Source organism: Lactuca saligna, chromosome 2, assembly GCF_052625555.1.
Source record: "Lactuca saligna cultivar CGN05327 chromosome 2, ASM5262555v1, whole genome shotgun sequence".
Classification (NCBI taxonomy): domain Eukaryota; kingdom Viridiplantae; phylum Streptophyta; class Magnoliopsida; order Asterales; family Asteraceae; genus Lactuca; species Lactuca saligna.
In genome coordinates this window covers 136,477,234-136,484,459 of record NC_136418.1, presented here as the reverse complement: position 1 = coordinate 136,484,459, position 7,226 = coordinate 136,477,234, and the positions used below count along the sequence as shown (strand labels likewise).

At 39.9% G+C, this 7,226-nt stretch overlaps 1 pseudogene; it reads right to left on the bottom strand.

Moving 5' to 3' along the window:
• Positions 1–4,886: 4,886 nt before the first annotated feature.
• Positions 4,887–6,901, bottom strand: LOC145031738 (2-methylpropanoate--CoA ligase CCL4 pseudogene; annotated as a pseudogene).
• Positions 6,902–7,226: the final 325 nt, after the last annotated feature.

Here is a 7,226-nt window from a genome sequence, read left to right as displayed (position 1 = left end):
CTAACTTTCCTTCTTTCATTACTTCAGCTTCATGTGACTTCAGTATTCCAACCAGCTTTGCTAATGAGTAGTTCTTGAACTGTTCATGCGCTTTTATAGTTTAAACAACAACCTTCCATTCAGATCTCAGCCCGTTCATGAACGTGACTTTTTGCTTGATAAGTTCACGTCCAATCTTGTGCTTCATCATCCTACTGAGAAGATGATTATAGCGATTAAAAGTTTGATCCAGGCTTTCTTCTGGCTTTTGTACAAAAGCTCTAAACTCTAAAAGTAGTAGAATCTGAGTGGAATGCGAGATCAACATCAGTTGAGTACAGTTCTTTAAGCCTATCCCAAATGGCTTTTGTTGTGTCATATGAACTAACCAAATGAAAAGTGTCAGGTGGCAAGGAAAACCTGATGATCCTCATTGCTTCAATGTTGCTTATCAGCCTATCCTTCTCATCTTGTGACACATCTTTTACGTTAAGAAGAAGTTTGTTGTAGTCTCGCTGAGCTTTGATTTCTCTTCTCGTTCCTGTATGAGTAAACGTATGGACAGTAATTGCTTCCCATATCAAATAGCCATGGTCTTCAATCCCAAGGACGTAGCCTTCAAATGCAACGCACACACTTCATAATCATTGGGAAAAAGGATGGGAATTCTGGTTGTAGATCAAAATGTTGCTTGAAAGATTTATTGAGTTAACATGAGAATTGTACGTCATGTTTAGAGATTGACAAAACATGTATGAATCAGATGTGTAAACTAAATGGTTTTTGGGTAATATGAAGATCAAATATCAGCATCGATAGCAACTATGGCAGCTGAACCAGATCCAATAATAGTGAAACCCTAAAAACTCTTTCAACTGAAGAGGTGCGTATAGATTACACAGACTCCTGCTCTGAACTAATTGATGAGTTATAAACTATAGAGATCGATTAGATTCAAACAAGTATATGCAATCAAAGACAAAATATAGATCAAGAATGTTTCGAATGATTATAAATCACAGCCTTAGAAGAGCTCGATAGAGAATTGTTACTGTAGAGGCGTGTTGGGTTTACAATGACACGATTACGAAATACACGATGCATGCATGAACCTTAAATAGTAAAACCCTAATTAATAAACACGGGTGGACACGCCCAACCTGGATATACAAAAGACTAAATACAAAGGCCCAAAATATGCAACACTTAATACTTAAAGACACATACAACACAAACATACTATCAGGAAAATCTGGGTGCCCGACCTACCTTGTCGAGCATATCTGGATGCTTGACCTACCCTGCCAGGCATATCTGGGTGTCCGGCCTACCCCTTTGGTCTATTTCAACCAAATATTACCGAGCATATCTGGGTGCTCAACCTACCCATGTCAGGCACATATGGGTGCCCAACCTACCCTATGGTTTATTTCAACCGGTTACAAGGTCTATTTCACCCCTACCACTACCACATAATATCATAGCATACAAGCACATAAATCACAACAGATAGTGACATACCATACAATTATCACAAAGACAATCATCTTTACTATAAACAACTAGTGGGTCGGCGTTGGTGCATTCGACCCACTAATACCGGGAAAGTAACTCACTTCGCACTGCTGAAGTCCCGCTGATAAAACTCTAGCTGCTGGATGACAGATTCCCAAACTGTTAAACATCAAAACAACACCCAATTAATAATTGGGTTCCAATACATAACCATAATTCCATGCTTGGGGTAAAAAGACTACTTTACCCTAACCTAGCTTGATCCCAGCCCAAGGCCCTAATATACACTCTGAAGGCCCAAAAGCCAAAAAAGGAACCAAGGGCCAACATATTGCCTAATTTTCCAAATTGAGCCCAAACCCCTCACATGGGCCTTACCCTGTAGCTCATCCAGATTTCCTAGTCCATATACTTGTTATTAAATGGTCCATCAAGAACCCAAACATCCAAGCCCAACTCAAAACTCAACACAATTAGGGTTTTCACATAAAATGACGATTAGGGTTAGTTAAAAACACTTAACCCATTAAGGACTTAGTCCATTAAGTCCATCATTCTACTAGGTCAATCATACGGTGTAGTCGGGCGTAATTCATAATTCAATTCCAATGGTCCAAAATGTGGGTCCCGACAACTCCAAAACTAACATATCCAAAATTAGGGTTTTCTAAACCCTAATTAGGTTTTCCAACCCAATCGCAAGCCAATTAGTCTAATGGTTAAGTTTTTAGGTTAATTAATGTTAAATAAGTCGGGCACCACCCACAACCACCTCAGGTAGCGGTGGTTAACGGCGGCTCACAACGGCAGCCACCACCTCGTGGTGGTGGTGGTTATGAAAAACATGTCCAAGCATCTCCAATAGCAATCCAATCACACACAAACACACACCGCCACCCAACACGGCGGCTAGTAGCGGTAGAAGGCGGCAACCACTACCTCACAGTGGTGTCGGTGGGTTTCTTCGGATTTTCCGATCAAACAATATACACACAACATATTATCTAAAAGGAAACGCACACACAATATAACACACATGCACACGCACAGCCACCCTTGTGGCGGTAAGCGGTGGTCGAAGATGATAGTTACCACCTCACAATGGTGGTGATGGCTTCTCTTGTGATGTTCAGCTAAGAAAAATACACACATGACATGCACACTAGCAACAGAAGCACACACACGTATTTTCTCAGAATATGAACACAACCTGAACACAACCACCCACCTGGTGGTGTACGGTGGTGGCAACGGCCTGAAATGACGGCAACAACAACGCTAGCGGCGACAACTACTATGGTTGGCTGCTGTGGTGGTTCTTCACGACTTCTTCTCAAGCCAAATGCACACACGCACACACTGAAATAATAGCACGACCGAAACCACCCTTTTTTATGGTAAAAGATGGCTGGAGGCAACATCGTTGTGACGAACACGTGGGACGACGGCGACGGTTGTGAGCTAAGGCGTAGCAACAGGAGAAACTAGGGAAGAGGATGAGCTGAAACCACAACGAACAACAACAACATTCGCGAACCTCGAAGCTCCGATCATCTCGATTGACTTATGTCGGTTACGCGATTCTTTATCTTAGCCGACAGTGAGACGCGGACGATGGATGTTCCGGTGCTTCTTCGGTGGTGACAAGGAGTGGCGGCTGGAGGGTTGGAGGTATAAGGGTGGTGGCGGCTGAAGTAGTAGAAGTAGGGTTAGGGTTTTGGAGATGCAACGAGGGGACCGAAGGCACGTTCTTAACCCCAAATCCATATAAAACTTCATCCCAATTGACATATTTGGCCCTTCCTTTTCTAATCATTACAATCCAACTCCAGATTTTACCCCTTTAGCTCATGCTTCCAATAATCTATTCAATACAAGTCCAAGTGATATATTTTAGACTGTAAATTCCTGAACTTATAGTATTTAACTCCGAAGACTAACACTAATAAATTATTATTGATTCGGGGCTTCGATTAAATAATATGTATAAAGATTTTTTAAGGTATTCTCACGAGTCCTCACCCGATCTTCTCTCTCTCTCTCTCTCTCTCTCTCTCTCTATATATATATATATATATATATATATATATATATATATATATATATATAGAAATGATTTGAGCTTCCAAAATTTAAAAAAAAAAATGTTTTTAAAATGTTATAACATTTTCGTTTTCAACATATAAAATTATGTTATAACTAAGCATTTTTAACCTAAAAGTAGATTCTTTTAAGCCCAAAAAATAATTTCTTTTACCTTCAACAAACATTTTCTTTCTTTTATTGATCGGCAAAAGATCCATCCAATTGATCAAGACTCCCGTCGACTTAGCTTCTGGATTAATAACATCCAACCACTTGTAGATTTTATTCAAGTTGTCACCGCCACTTCACATTTCAACAAAAGATGGATCATATCTTGAGAGACATCCAAACAAATCGGACAAAAAAGAGTACAAACATCAATTCTTTTGTGAAATATTTTTTTTTTTCTTTAGTGTAACCGATTAAAGATTAATCTCCACATAAAGATGTTTATTTACATGTAATATGACAAAAACAAAATATAGTTAGAAATTAAAAAAGACTTATGTAAAAAGCTTAGAAGTTCACAATCAAAGTCAAAAAAATAATATAGTCATACAACAGCTTATTTGACTTAGAAAAACTTATTTAAAAGGAAAAAACTTTCCAACAAACTCCTTTAGATCATCCACAAATCATAGCAAACAATTAAAATAATGAGACGTTTTAATTTGAAGGATTATATAAGATTTTTGTAATACAATACATACTAGGCTTTATATGTAATATTATTCACATGGGCTTTCTAAAATGTAATATTATAATACATATGGATAAGACAATACAAAAATGGTGTGGTAGTGTAGCATTTCAGCAATATGGTAGTTGAGTTAATTTGCACCTTTGTTGGAGTTCAATTTCGCATCAAAATGTTGTTTTTCACATTGGCTGGATGAATAAAGCCAATAAACGATTATAACTAATTAGTTTTTTTTAAGAAATGTCTGTCAACTTATTTTAAAGTTCACATTAATGAGAGCGACATATATACATATTTAAAGACTTGAAGTCTTTACATATACCTTTTTTTTGTTCTCTTTCGAAGTTAATTTGACTGTATAGAACCATAGGGCAAAAGGTATTTTTGACTTCTAATGGATCACCCAGATCCATCGGGTCAATTCTCTGTTGTTTGGAGCTTGAGAAGTATAACTGAGGAAAAGTTATGTCCCACTCCTTCTAGCCATGCATTTAATTTTGACTTCTAGCCAAGCATTTAATAACAGAAAGGTGGAATAAGTTAAAGCCAAACACTTTTATGTGGATCAGAAATAGAATAGAGATAATCAGATAAAAGAACACAAGGATTAAACTCAAAATAATCGAAGTTACATTACATCCATATACGTACTACAATCATGCAGGAAGGTATATTTATAACAAACATAAATTATCCTCCATAGCATCAAATTAAAATTCATTTTCATGATTTGTTTAAAAAAGAAAAAGGAAAAACATCAACATATTTCTTCCTAAAACATTAAAAACACATTTATTTGTTTCCCACTTATGTCTCCCCAACAAAAGTCGATAACATTATTCTTGACCCAAACATTCGTTATTTTAGTTTGGATAATTTACATTCGACTTTTTACAACAAATCCCATACTTTTGGCAATTTCTCGAAGTACATACTTCTGAATCTTCCCCGTAGATGTCTTCGGAAGCTCCTCCTTCAACACCACCGACTTCGGCACCATGTAACCCGGCAACTTCCCTTTACAAAACTCCATTATCTCCACCGCCGTCGGCAGCGGCTTCCCTCCATCCTCCTTCAAACTCACGAACGCACACGGCGTTTCCCCCCAGAACTCATCAGGCCGTCCAACCACAGCCGCCTCATTCACCGCCGGATGTAAGTACAACACCGATTCCACCTCCACGCTGCTCAGATTCTCTCCGCCACTTATGATTACATCTTTTGATCTGTCTTTGATTTCCAAATACCCATCTGGGTACATCACCCCCACGTCGCCGGTGTAAAACCATCGATTCCTGATACATTTCGCGGTTGATTCAGGATCCTTTAAGTAACCCAACATCAGACACCCGCCTCTCAATACTATTTCCCCCTGAGTCAACCCGTCGCGGGCCACACTCACTCCCGATTCAGGATCAACAACATCCACCGCCGTCATCCCGCTGGTTCTAACTCCTTGCCTTGCTTTCAATCGAGCTCTCTCCGTCGCCGGCAACCGATTCCATTGTTTCTTCCACGAACATGCTATAACTAGCCCACCAGTTTCCGTTAATCCGTATCCATGGGTCACATCAAATCCCAACGACTCTGTTCTTAACAGAACCGCCGCAGGAGGTGGAGCTCCGGCGGTCATTATATGTACAGTGCGGCCGAGTGGTTCGCCATTGGATAGCATGTTGAGCACAACCGGAGCACCACACATGTGCGTTATATTGTGGTGGTGGATGGCAGTGTATATGGTCGATGCGTCAAATCGGCGGAGACACACGTTGGTCGCACCGACCACCGCCATACCCCACACGTAGCTCCACCCATTCGCGTGAAACATTGGCAGGGTCCACAAATAAACTGGCTGCTTCGGAACGTCCCACTCCAGGAGAGAATCCACGGCTACAATGAACGTGCCACGGTGGCTATGGACGACGCCTTTCGGCGACGAAGTCGTCCCTGATGTGTAGTTCAACGTTAATGGATCCCAATCACTTTCCGGCCGAACCCATTCGAACCCCGGATCACCGTTTTCAACCATACCTTCATAAGTAGTACCAACGAAATGATCTGTGGGTAACGACGGAGGTCCATCATCGGTGATTAAAACCAGCCGCGGGTACGTACAGCCACCCGGCAGCAGAGAAACTGCTTCTTCAATAAGACGAGTTAACTGGTAGTCGACAAAGACGAGCTTAGATTCACCGTGACGGAGGAGTATTGAGATAGTACGAGCGTCCAAGCGGGTATTAATGGTGTTGATGACGGCGCCGGCCATGGGGGCGGCAAAGTGAAGCTCATAAGTGGCCGGGATGTTGGGTGCGAGGACCGAAACGACGTCGCCTTTTCCGATGCCGAGACCGGAGATTGATGAAGCTAATTGTAAACAGCGGCGAAAGGTTTCGGACCAGGTGTATGTGAGATTGTTGTAGACGAGTGAAGGAGAATCAGCGAATACAGTGGCTGCTCTTTCGAGGAATCCAAGAGGAGAAAGAGGGCTTGAGTTTGCTTCATTGGGATTCCTCAATGCTTCCATTTTTTTTTGTTCGTTGGAGGGATGATGAGGATATGAAATCGGGAGTGCTATTATATTATGTGTTTAGACTACCAACCATGTTGAAAGATAGAGTTCTTTTTTAGTATTTGAAAACAAATATATGTTTATTTTAATGTATGATTAAAGGGTGAATCTTATATAAATATAGAAAGTCAGGACCAATATACAATACAAAACAAGAATAAAAAATAGATATATCAATATATTTTGTGTTTCTTTAAAGTGAAAGCAATTGATTGGAGAAACAGATAACGTGGGACATATCATATCGCACTTGACTATACAAAAGTTTATTTTTATATTGTTCAATGGAATTGTTACAGTTCTATCATTTTTTTCCTTGCAATAGATTAACTATACAACAGTTTAATATAACGTTATAAAATTTAATTTATAATAAAT